The sequence below is a fragment of the Oenanthe melanoleuca genome, chromosome Z (assembly GCF_029582105.1).
Source record: "Oenanthe melanoleuca isolate GR-GAL-2019-014 chromosome Z, OMel1.0, whole genome shotgun sequence".
NCBI lineage: Eukaryota > Metazoa > Chordata > Aves > Passeriformes > Muscicapidae > Oenanthe > Oenanthe melanoleuca.
Genome location: NC_079362.1, coordinates 32,096,320 through 32,110,165, shown reverse-complemented (window position 1 = coordinate 32,110,165; position 13,846 = coordinate 32,096,320).

Here is a 13,846-nt window from a genome sequence, read left to right as displayed (position 1 = left end):
CACTAATTACATCTTATGCCATTATTCATTCAAATATTTTGAAATGTGCTATACATCACTGCTATATAGAAATTTATCATAAATAAAGTAGTTTTTATGGTATGACATATAGAATGAATGTTCTGTATACAATATCTTCAAAAGAAAACATTTAAAGTGCTTTAGACAGATAAAAACATCATCTTTAAATAGGTGACAAATGATGTTATGTGTTTCAAAGAATTCTTTATTCACATTTTTCCTAATCTTTTATCATCCCAGATGTATAGCTCACTGCCTCTATACAGAACCAAATATCCTTGGGAGACTTTTTGGGAGATCTGCAGGACATTCAGGGTTCAGGGTGTGATACAAATCTTCCATCAATAGAAAACTCCATTCAGTTTGAAGACTTCTCTCTCATGGTGTTTGGCATGCTCTTCTGAATAGGTAAAATGTACCTTAATATTAATTAGGAAGCTGCTTTGCTCCATGGTGTTTGGTACTCACCAGTCTAGAGCAATGGCAGAGGAGATCTATTCCTAATCATCTAATCCAAGCCAAAATAAAAGAAAAATCATATCTTCAGGAGCTGACTATTAATCAGATGGTGGGCAAGATGACCTGGAGATCTTCCTCTCTCTCTCTCCATGAGCTAATATAATTGGAGCTGCCATTCACTGTGTCATGTTTTTGAGCTATGATTCATTTCTCTGCATCTAGTGGTGGTTTTAATGTTGATCCAAACTAAATTTTCCATGTCTGGAAGCTTTAGACTTTGGATATCTCATGGTATGAGGAACATTAAGGCAAGAACACCATTGGACATTTGTCTTTTCCTCTAGCCAAGAAAATTCAGAAGACATTGTACTCCTTGTCATAAAAGATTTTTAAGTTATCAAAGACCAAATTCTGAATCTCTTTGAGGAATGTTGGGGCAGAATGTTAACTTCAGGTCAACAATGTACTGCAGAGTCAACACAGTGAAATAGCCTTTATGGGGATTGACATAGAATTTTTTAAAAACTTTTTTTTTTTTTTTTTTTTTTTTTTTTTTTTACCTTTTTAAGAGTAGAAAGAACATCAGAAGCACCTTAGAAAACCCCTGAGGCATTTGACTTGTGGGATGGCTCCAAAGACAGGGTGCAACAGCTGGCCATTACTGCTGTTGCCAGAAACCAAAATAGACTTTGTAAAAAGCTTTCTTTCTTTTCTCAAGAAAGTCTGTAATTAAGTCATTTACCTGCAGTGAAGAAGACTTCCATGTAGTACAGGCAGCTCTGGCAAGTCTTGGGAATTAAATTCTCTCTGTGGAAAGGCCTGTTCCCAATGACAGCCTAAGCCAAGGCAATTTTCACAGCACTGAGAATGTGACCACCAGCTAGTTTGTTAATAGCATACCAATAGGTCACATATCAGTACATAGGACATATCAGTACAGCAATAAAACCCTGCTGTCAGCTGAGAAGTCAGAAGTCCCACAAGGGATTTGATGAACTGTGCATGCCAGTAGGTTGCTGAAGAGAGAGTACCTAAGAGAGAGTAAGATCAGTGAATTCCAGAAAAGGGAAGTATAGGGTGGAGCCAAACTTCCAAGCCAAGGCTTGGAAAAAGCCTTGAGAGGTCTGGCCTAGAGAAATCACAGGTAGTAGATGGTTTCCAGCTTGTACAGAGGTGACCTTGCAAGAGGGGAAGTGAAATTGCCATGACCGAATAGTGAGGATGCAAATTACCAACCATTAACCAAAGACTGGAGAAACACTATCCTTTTTTTCCTAGTCCCCACCCTGTGAGGCTGGAGGAGGGAGAAGAAATGCAATTTGTCATGTCTGGAGACAGATGACAGAGGGCTGTCTGACAGCCCGAGTCTCCTGACTCTGATTTAAATGCAATTGTACGCTTTGTGCATGCTGAGCACAGCACTCCCTCCTATAGCTTAAGTCCTCCACCCCCTACAGACACCAAGCACAAGCAGCCGCTGCTGGGGATGATGCAAGCAGCAGCACATTTGAGGGATGGAGTCTGGATCCACACGAGAGGCTGGCATTTGCAAGCTGTCATTGAGCCCTGCTGTGAAACTGAGGTCTGCATCTCACTGAGCAGGTATGGCTCTGTGCATTTCTGAGAGCACAGCTGAGATATCGCGCCAGCACAATGCTCAGCAGCAGCAGCAGGATGCTCTGGGATAACTGGAACTCAGACTGTGAGCATCACAGTACCTCACTGGACTGTCTCTCCTGTTATGTAGCAGATAGTTACACTATTACTGTGCACCAGTTTGCTTTCCAATCCCATCGTCTGGAGATCTTACACTTTCTGTGACTCTATGCCTGGAACAAGAGCATGATAAAGTTATGTGTCTCCTTCTTCCCAATGTGGTTTGCCCCTGCAAACTGCTTAAAGTGCTTATGGTTTGGAAAACCCTGGCCTGTGGGTACAAAGAAGGAGGACGCATTAATCACAGCCAGGTTCAGAAGCACTTATCTCAGGTGACTTAAAGTAGAAAGATTGCAAATCTACCCTAATTTAGCCCTTTCAGTTTGCTACATTTGAGACCCACTCCCACAAGGTTTTTGTGGACATTGTCTATTTACTGGAAATTGCTGAAAACAGTCAGGTAGGATTCCTGAGAAAGAACTACCTCCTTCTGCTAAGAAGACAGTATAATAATGTTACACGGTGCTTTACACAGTTACACAGTGTCAGTGTTACTGCTTGAATGTCTCTTTCACTTCTGCTTAATAAATAGTGACATTCACCTAGGACCCCTGGAAGTTCACGCTGAGTCCAAACTTCAGTAAGGTTAGTCAGGTTGTTAACACACAAATTTGGTGTGATTCCACGGTCCTCATGTGGAATTTGGGGCTACACCAGTTTGAGTTCAGCTCCTGGTCAGCTCTCATAAGCTTGAATGTGGGTGAAATATTATTTTAACAGATGCATTATTTTTGAAAATTTCCTTTACTCTTTCAGGTAAAAAGCTGATAGCTGAAAAGCTTTGTTACTTTCCTATGGGTTCAGCATCCTCCTCTGGACATCAGTGTCCCTCTGGGAGCAAGGGCAGTTTCTATGAATATTGCTGTCTCTGGGAAGCATACAGAATTTTCTAGATTTTTTTCTGTCATCTCCCTAATTGTGCTCCCCCTGAAGAAGTCTGGCACTGTCTCTATGCACAGAGGTGGGCAGGACTGCATCTGCTGAGGTGGTCCATCCCCTGTGATGGAGTGAGAGAGTAGCCTCACCATGCACCGCACACGATTTTGGGCGTCAGAAAGTGAGTGCTGCTTGCGAGCTGGTGGCATGATTTGTTCAAGGTCTCCATACTCTCACAATAGGATAGCAAACGTGTCTGGAGTAGAAAAAAGAAGTTCCTTGTCTAATCCAGTCTGGCAGAGGTCTTTTGCCCCTGGCTCTGAACTGTGTAAGACTGGCAGACAATCTGACCTGTATCCCTGCTCTGACTGAGAATCTGATTTTGAGCATCATATTGCAGGTACAGGAAGATTTTAGTCATGTATAAAATGTTACCTCTTCCCATGATTTCTTTCCTCTGCATCTTTGTTTTTCTCTTTGACACAAGACATGATCAATATTTAATTTTTCTCCTTATTATATTCTGTACTGCAGGTCTGGCTTTGCTACCAGTGTTACTATCTGTTACTCTTGGCCAAAGGTTAAAGGATATTTTGCAAAGGATGTTTTTCAAAATACAGTTTCCTGTTTTCCACTCTTCCTCCCTTGAATGTTTTGAAAAGCTCCTGCTCTCCCATCATAATCCTCTTTCCTGCACCTCAGTGAGTTAGGCTGTTTTTTCTTGCAGCAAAGCCCAGACAATGAATACACAAAGATGAGAACTGGCTGGACAAAAGCACTGACTTCAGTTTATGCTAGTTGCAGATAGAGTCTGATAAAGTGAAGGTGCTTCTCAGGTGAGGGGAGCAGTGGGTAGAAACATATGTTTGACATAAGCCAGGCAGCTATCTGCATGTTGAACTAATCATCTGGGTTGCTGCACGATGATCATTATTTATAAGAACAGCACAGTACTGTGAAAAGAGGGTAGTCTTTCACAGTTTGTACATTTCCATGCAGCCTGCTGAGTGTCACTCTCTGCTTTCTGCTCTGGCAAAGTGTCCTGCTGCCTAAAGATGGTGCTGACTCACATTTTTTCTCCTCTAAGTAACATAAGTGAGACGTGAAGCTTTTTCCCCCCCACTCATTCTTTTGACCTCTTTGGCCCTTGCTATAGACAGTTTCTTCAGTTGTGCTCTGCAAGTATGTCTTCATAAACATGTGTGCTTATAAAAGTATATGCTTTCACTCCACCATACACAGGTTATTTGCATACTGGGATTTCAGGGACTTCCACTCGCTAAGTGCTTTTCCATGGCTTTCATCTGGATGAAACGAGCTATAGTTTATTTTGGGTTTATTATTTTTCAGTTAATCTTCCTGTAGGGTTTTAAAACCATTTTTGAATCAAAGTAGTGATTTAACTATGCACCTAATCCCCATGTAATTCTTTGTCAGTTCTGGAATATATAAACTTGTTTTATTTAATACATAAAAATTTATGTTAGCAATATGGGATAATGGATAAGGTATTTTGTCTGTAGGAGGTACAGATCAGAAGTCAGACTGATTTTCACCAGCTAAATTACTTGCTCCATTGACTGTCTTTTGTAATAGGCTGAGATGAAGGCTCAGAAGCACAAATTGACAAAACTCAGAAAATAACAAGGAAAGGTGAATGCAAAACCCGACTGGTGAGAAAAGGTTTAGGAAAATGATTCTGGGACATTGAAAAAGTTCTAAAGTAGAGAAAGTGCCACTACTTTCCAAGCAGCACAAATAGGGGTGGTAGCAATGATGATGGTAATGACAGACACAGGGCTAGTGGAGAAAACTGCTGTTGAGAGACCTGCAGACCAGTGTCCGGATTCTCGCCAGGATAGGGCTAATTTTTTGAAGTAGCTGGCTGAGTAGTGGCTGAGACATTGAGGTTATTCTAAGCCACCTCACATCATTGCTGGGGCAAAAGGACTCTCTTCTGGGAAGAAGTGGTTCTGTCTGGAGGAGGAAATGTGGAGAAGAGAACTGTCTGGCTTTGTCTGCTATCAGGGACTTTTTGTATCTTTCCTTATTCCTTTTGTTATTGATACTGTTGCTGTTATTTTTTTCTTATCTCACTGCTATTTTCAGTGAATAGTTCTTAACTCAACATGGTCTCAACATAGTGTTAAATCCCAGTCTTAAACTACAACAACCAGTTGCCTTCAAATTTTTGTCTCAGCTTTCTCATGTTGCCAATGTGGACTTCACACTTCATTTCTTAGTGTGTGGTGAACAGAGAAAAGAGGTGGGGGACAGGCCTTTCCTTCTCCCTTGCTCCATGCAGAATGGGGAGAAAATCCTGAAATGTGCGACTGAAACATTTCAAAAGCATGGGACAAACAGAGAAGATGTAAACACAAACTCCCTTGTCACTTTTCTCAGCATTAAACCTCCTCTTAGCTTCTGCTCTCCATAGTTTTGGTATCATCTTCTAGTTGCCTCCCTTCTTTCAGAGCTACCTCTCTTTGATTGTTTCAGGCTTATCAGCCTATTTTATTATGTTGGAGGACTTGTTTGTCAGTTTATTCCTTAGTATGCATTAGTATATATTTATTTCAGTTGGAATGAAATGTCAAAATCCTTCCAGTCACTTTTCTTCCCTTTTGTTTCATGGAGCTCTCACTTTTCAGGGAAAGTTAGCATTTTTTGGAATTTCACATATTTCAACCAATTTGTAGCTAACTTCAATCTCTGATGGTACAAATTCCCATTAATTATTCTGAATTTATATGCCTGTTATTTTGGGATCTGGTTTGTCACTTCCGAAAACATGACTGCGATTGCTCTTCTGAAATTCCCTGAGTCTCCTTACAGACAGTTTCAGTCACAGGTTGTCTTCAGGATCCAGAACAGGACTCTCCATTGAGATACTGTGGCAGAAAGTTAACATTCAGAGAAGCATGTGTGAATTATGAATTCAGGATTGAATCTCCCATCACTGGATCACTGAAACAATTGCTCAGCTGTCAGTTTGCAGCCAGAATTGTCATCTCCACTAATGGTTTTCACAGGTAGCCATTCCTGTTCTAATTTCAGGAAAGTGCTTGTGAAGGTGACACTTGAGTTCTGACAGGCATCCCTTTACTTTTCTTGTTGCAAACTTCAGGATCTGACAGCTCATTTTCAGCCATTAACTGGTCCTAGGCTTCCAGACCTTTTATTACCTGAGAAATGGAGTTAGCAGGTGTAGAGGAAAGAGTCAGTTTCGACATGTTTGCTGGAAGCTGTTACATTCATTCCGGACCATTAAGTAAAATAGTTCTGCATCTGCATTTCCAGGTGACATACCGTTTTCAGAGTGTCTGAGAAAACAAAACCAAGCTAAACTGAACAACCCTGCTCAAAAACATTGTGATGGCAGTTGAGGAAGAAGGTAATGTCTGGGCTTCTCAGTAGGAATAAACTCACTTGGTTGCCTCATTTTTAATTGTCTACACTTGGTATGCTTTATAAAGTCATTAATTTACAAAGCAAAGTTTAGACAGTAAACCTTAATCATTTATGCATACGAGTAGCACCAACATATTGAAATTTTCTCTAACTCACTTCCTAATGAGCCTCCAAAGCTCTTTTCCCTAGTGCATTTTTCGCAGTTACACTAGCTGTGTAAATCCTGAACTCATTTTTATTACCTTCCTGAAGGAAGCATTGCATTGAATATATAATCATTTGAATACCTTCTCCTGTTTTTTCTATTCCAAAGCATGTGTTAGGTCAAGTTTTGCAACTATTTTTCTTTCAGTGTTACTGTTATTGTGATTCTCATTGCAGGAAGTAAAAAAATTTCGGCAGTTGGTGGAGGTTTTGCAGCCTTAGTAACTTAGTTGACTATTCTGAAAGATGTACGTTAGCATTCACAGGAATAAATGAATGGATGACTTTCACAGTTGTTACAATTTACATATCAAACTTGAAAAGTTTTGTCTTTGAAGCAAGAGTTGTTTGATTTGGGATGGCAGGAAAGATTTCAGTCTGGTTTCACTGATTTTTTGGATATGTCTTTCTAACAAAACACAGGATGAGATGACTGGTGACCTGGTCCCAGTGAATTACTCTGCATGCTACATGTGTTGTGCCTTTGTGCTTTCCTTTGAATTCATGCACCGTGGACTCAGATGCATTCTTTTGACACATGCTGCTGCTAACTGAAAGTTCAAGTAATTTTTCTGACCCATTTTGAGACTGCTAAACCTCATAATCAACTGAACCTGAAACACCTCACAGTTACAAGTTTTGGCATGGTGCTCCTGCTTTTAGAAATCCTTGCACTAGATTGTAAACACTAGGAACACGTGGGGGAAAAGCAATCCAAAGACAATTTTTTTTGAGAAAGGGTGGATGTGACTGGGATTACTTTAGAAAATGAGGAGGCCAGCACAACAGCACTGCAGTACTAATTCAGCTGTCAACAGCAGTGGCCAGAAAAGTCTTGGATGGCTTTGAATGTCCAAGTCTAACTGTTTCTGCACTTTGCACCTGCAAAGGCAGGGAAAATGCTGCTGTTAGGCAAGGTGGAAAGACAACCAAAGCAGGGAAAGAAGATGTAGCTACTTTAATGACACTGGCTTTCACTATAACTGCTACCATTTGACCACTTTTGCCTTCATGAGAGGGTGCTTTGAATAGCAGAGATGTTAGGAGTGTGACGTGTCATGGGACTCTTTAGTGTCAGACAGGACTTGTATTAAAATATGTGTGAGGGCTACCATGTACTTTGAGCAGTAAACATATGGATATGAGATACAGGATCCCTGTAGTTTGGTTCTTATTACAAAGTTCAACTTCTGGTTTCTGCTGGTTTTCCATGTTCTTTTAAAGATGCCCTCTGTTCTACAGCAGATGGCAGAATAAAACTTCCATGTGGGTGAAGAACATATTGGGTAACTTCTGTCTTTACTGCTCTGTGTCAGCAGAGATGCAGCTAGAGCAGCTTAGGCCCAGATTGGTGCTGTAGACCAGAAGTTTTCTGATGGGATGGCTGCCCTGCACAGACTTTTCTATAAAGAGTCCTGACTGCAGTGCCTGACCCAATGTCAGTCTGGATTGACTACGGGTTTCAAAGACCTGAACTCATCTGCAGTCTGTTCTTCCTCTTGCAAGATCTTTCCAGACATCAGTGCATTCAGCTACAGAGTGTGAGAGTGCTATTGACTGTCTCATGTTCCTGTCACTGTGGCTGACACCATGGCCCCTTCTTCGTGTCCTATGGCCACGTTATGCACTTAGTCACTGTTGCCTTTGTGGAGTTTTTCAGGTACCTCTAACCTATTCAGTGATCTCAGCTTCTCCTTCCTCCTACCCTGGACTTTCCTTTACAGGTCTGTGTTTATCCACAGGCTTTTGCCCTGTCCAGCAGAGAACAGTGCAGCACTTCCATGTACAGCTAAGATAAAAGTGCCTCTGCCTTAGCAAAGTCATGGATGAAATTTGTGTTTCCTAAAAGCCAGGTCGTTTATGTTTCCAGACATCCACACAGTCCATTATGAAGATCTTCACCTCTGAACCTCTAGATATTTCTTCGGTATATAATAGCAATGCCACCCTGAAAAGTTAGTTACCTTAGTACTGCAAATATGCTACAGATGTGTTTTAAATCTACTACAGATTCATGAGGTATTTGTGTTCCTGTATCTGTTTTGGCATGAAAAAATCTGATCTGTGTGAAACTTTTAGTAGAAGGGACTGTAGTCTGCCATAGAACAACTGGGACAGGCCAGAGGAGAAGCTCTACTCTGATGCGTGGATGTTCCAGGTCTGGGTTGGGCTGTATCCTTGGGGAAACAGCCTGGGAATCCTTGCAATACTGGAGCCTGTGATGTTTCATGCTAACGAATAAAGACTTTTATCCCTTGAGTCTGCAATTTTTTCCCCTGAGACAGTATCAGCAAGTGGGATTTCAAAAGCACAGGAAATTGCTTTACCCTCCTGCCACTGAAATCACTGAGTGCTTTACCCTTGGGATCAGTAGGAGGAGAATTAGGCCCATATTGAGCTCTTCTGAAAATCCCATTCTCTAATGAAAAGAAAAATGGAATGTTGATGGCTGTGTTCTAAAACCTCTTCATGAAGATGGAACTTTAAAAGCACAGATGCATGCTGCAATTGCCTGTGTGACCTGCCATTTCATCCTCAGATGATAGTTTTCCCTTTGTGGATGATACTTTTAATTGCTTGTGAGATACTATGCCTCATCTAGTGAACATTAATGTGACAGACCAGAGACTATGGAAAAACTGGTAATACATAGTAACAGAATTTGGCTGTTCTGAAGCTGACTTTGTGTTGCAGCATGATAACAGAGAAAAAATAGACCTATTTTGTGATTAGCACTGAGACAGACTAATTGCCTTTTTTTTCCCTCTGTGAATATGGTGGTCAAGTGAGCAGTCGTGGCTCCCATAACAACAGAAAACAATTTTGAAAGAGCATATGTTTCCTCTTAAAATATTCTCTAATGAAGAACATGTTATACATTAATTGAGAAAACATCTGTCTAGGTGAAACTGTTTGGCTTCGTTTCTGCAGAAATAAAGGCTAAACAATTATACTAGTTGTAAAATTTATGTCCTATTCTTCTGTTATGAAATGGAACAAAACAAATGGTATCCACCCTTTGAGAACCCAATACTCAAGACAGTCAAGGTTAATACAGCCCCCACACCCTGAAGTTTTGCTGGCAGAGTGAAAGATACAAAATCTCAAGTTTCCACCAGTTCATCAGTGTTTTGGGATCCTTCCTTTATGATGAGTGGGAATTTTGCTCTTTTCCCTCTACCTCAGTGGACTTTCACTCAGCAATGTGGCCACTTATAGTTTTGCTCAGACTGCCTCGCCCTTCTTCCCTCATCTTCTTTGTTCTCAGTACTGCACACTTTCTCCTGCAGGGTGATCTGAGTGTCAGAGCTCTGTCATGCACAACTCATGCACCAGTGCTGCATCTGGCACGTGTGCAACCTCTTCAGTGGTTGTTTGATCACCTTTTTTCATTTCCAGCTAAAAAAATGAGAAGAAAATTCCATCTCAATGAAAGTAACCAAGAACTTCCTGGTATTTATGATATTGCATTCACTCTCAGTGAATAGAGGAAAGAGTTAAGAAAATCCTATGCCTGAATTCTGATTCTTTTTCAGAGAGGTGAGCAGCTGCCTTGGAGAAAGGTTCATTAATGCTGGTAACTTTGAAAGAAGGCTCCAAGTCTTAAATACTCACCTTGGTCCATCTCTTCCTGATCCTGGATTCTATTTGGTAGAAGATAGTATGTGAATCATTTTTGCCTTCCAGCTGTGCTTTGAATGCATTATGGGTCAAGGCCAGCTCATTAATTTTTCCTGCATGTTCCATCTTACTCTTAGCCTGAGCTGTCACATGTCCCTTTCTGCTGGAAGATAACCAACTAAATCCCCACTGCACGATATACAAATGCATGAGAGCTGTACAGAGTGGTTAGGATTCAGGAAAAAAAAAAAAAAAAGAAAAGAAAAAGAATAAAAAAAGAAAAAGTGTATAGAAAGTAGCATAAGCTTCCTTCTTGTAATTTGATACTCCCCTAGGATGACCCAGTCTGCCCTAGCTCACTGGGACATGCAGGTAGCAACAGGGGCTGAGTGTGAAAGGGTCACACAAGAAAAGGCTACACAGTCCATTACAAGATCTATGCTGATATTTTTTTTTTTCTTTTTCAATATCATTTTGCCAATGAACTTCCTGCACTGTTCTTGGTTTGTACAACTTAGCTCTCTTTAACTCTGCTGTGCCATACTGTCACTGTGAGCCAATATCAAAACAAAGAAACATTTTAATAATGTTTTTAAATGTCTGGTCAGGGTGGTCTCTGCTGACCTACAGATGACAGACAATCCACATTATGTGTAAACTCTGATATACCAGCCACTGGGAAGCCTAGAGGCCTCCTCCTGGGCTGAGTAAAATAAATGTGGGCAAGAAGTTAAGTCTGTGCTTATTTGTTTCTTCACATTCATAGTATTGCAAAAACTTTGGACTTTAGCCTTCAGGAAAAGGTCGCTGTGGTGCCAGGTTTTGACCAGCACAAACTTACCTAGTGAGGCTAAGGAGAGCTCAGTCCTTCCTTGGCCTTCATAGATCCCTTCCCTTCCCTTCCCTTCCCTTCCCTTCCCTTCCCTTCCCTTCCCTTCCCTTCCCTTCCCTTCCCTTCCCTTCCCTTCCCTTCCCTTCCCTTCCCTTCCCTTCCCTTCCCTTCCCTTCCCTTCCCTTCCCTTCCCTTCCCTTCCCTTCCCTTCCCTTCCCTTCCCTTCCCTTCCCTTCCCTTCCCTTCCCTTCCCTTCCCTTCCCTTCCCTTCCCTTCCCTTCCCTTCCCTTCCCTTCCCTTCCCTTCCCTTCCCTTCCCTTCCCTTCCCTTCCCTTCCCTTCCCTTCCCTTCCCTTCCCTTCCCTTCCCTTCCCTTCCCTTCCCTTCCCTTCCCTTCCCTTCCCTTCCCTTCCCTTCCCTTCCCTTCCCTTCCCTTCCCTTCCCTTCCCTTCCCTTCCCTTCCCTTCCCTTCCCTGAAACTTCCCTTCCCTGAAACTTCACTTCCCTGAAACTTCCCTTCCCTTCCCTTCCCTTCCCTTCACTTCCCTGAAACTTCCCTTCCAACTTCCCTGAAACTTCCCTTCCAACTTCCCTGAAACTTCCCTTCCAACTTCCCTGAAACTTCCCTTCCAACTTCCCTGAAACTTCCCTTCCCTGAAACTTCCCTGAAACTTCCCTTCCCTGAAACTTCCCTTCCCTTCCCTGAAACTCCCTTCCCTGAAACTTCCCTGAAACTTCCCTGAAACTTCCCTGAAACTTCCCTGAAACTTCCCTTCCCTAACATGAAACTTCCCTTCCCTGAAACTTCCCTGAAACTTCCCTTCCCTGAAACTTCCCTGAAACTTCCCTGAAACTTCCCTTCCCTGAAACTTCCCTTCCCTGAAACTTCCCTGAAACTTCCCTGAAACTTCCCTTCCCTTCCCTTCCCTTCCCTGAAACTTCCCTTCCCTGAAACTTCCCTGAAATTTCACTTCCCTGAAATTTCCCTTCCCTGAAACTTCCCTTCACTGAAACTTCCCTTCCCTTCCCTGAAACTTCCCTGTCACTTCCCTGAAACTTCCATTAAACTTCCCTGAAACTTCCCTGAAACTTCCCTTCCCGTCCCTGAAACTTCCCTGAAATTTCCCTTCCCTGAAACTTCCCTGAAACTTCCCTGAAACTTCCCTGAAACTTCCTTTTCTCCCCTCTCAGTGGCACAGCGGAGCTCTCAGCTGCGCTGTGGTTTTCACTCGCAGCACTCGAGGGCAGTGTTGGTTTATTTTTGTATTTTTGCAGCAGCTGCAGTCCCACACGGTGCAAGCCCGGCTCTCCGAATCCCACCGGCTGGACCCCAGCCTCCCTAGGACGTGCAGGTTTTGGCCTTTTCCAGGGAAAGGTGTCCGACTGCTGTGCTGCTCGAGTCTGCCTCTTCAGCCTTGTCCCTTGGCTCTTGTGGAGGCAAACTGACGATTGCACCAGGAGGAATAAAAACTTCTCCATGTGTGCTGGGATGTCTTTGAGGACTCTCAGTGTTGGCAGGTCTGAAGCACCTAGATTTGAATTTAATAAAGGCTTTACACCTTTGCAACAGGAGATTTTGAAAATACCAAGGTTTGTGTTGAACAGAACGGACACTTAGGAGCAATTATGACAGCTTAAACCAATTTAAACAGTCTTACTACATTTCCCTGGCTGCCACATAATAAGGTAGACTATGTGCATGAGAAAATGACCTTTAAGCCTTGAAATCTTACAGGCCCTTTAAAAGATGCTCGGGACCTACAGGCACCCTGGATGTCTTCAGGAGCATATTGCATTTTGCCTTAAATTACCCTGGCACCTTAACAAGGTGTAAACTGCTACAGACTCCCAACACCAGGATGTGCCTGCTGCCCTCATTCCTCCTGGACCAGCCACCCTACAACCCCTCAGTCTGGCATGAGACATGCATAAGCACAACTGGTCAGTGTTCTCCAGGTAGTACTGCACCATTTAGTGGGATCTGAAGAAAAGCTGTGATACCAAATTGGTTTTCACCTGTCAGGAGGCTAATTGAGATGATGAAACACCCAGAACAGTCTCTAGGCAGATGGGCACAATCTGACTTTCCCCTAGTACCCATACCCTAGTCACTTTCTCTGTGATTGGATATTTGTGTCTATTCACACAGATGCAGGTGGTGATCTTAGCACTAAGTGGTAAAAACCATTCTCTGGAACATGTTTGCTGGGACCACACAATTATTTTGGCCTTTTTCACTTTTTAGGAGCCCTGATTTATGTTTGAAACCATCCATGTGGCCTTATGATATTGCACCATATTATTTAGCTTTATTCATGGAGATGGAACAAAATATTTCTAACAGTCAAGGACTCCATCAACAAAAGTGGCATCTGGTGTATTTATGGATGACTTACCAGCAGGAACCACAGGACCAGACACAGGTGTGTCTGCTACAGCTAAACTAGGCTAAATGGTCTAACAGATGACAGATCAGTCAGATGTTCACAAGAACAGCAACATGCTAACAGTTTAGCACTATTACCAGTACTTCACACTGCACTCCTTCCTGAAGCTGTTTTAAAATACAGGTAAAACTCATAAAATTAAAGTGGATCTGGAGGTCAGAATAAAAATTATGAGGTCAAGTGGACCTGCTGTGTTTTAAATCTCAAAGGCATAATTTTCAGACATCCTAAAAGCTTGGGAGTTTCCAACAGCGGGAAAA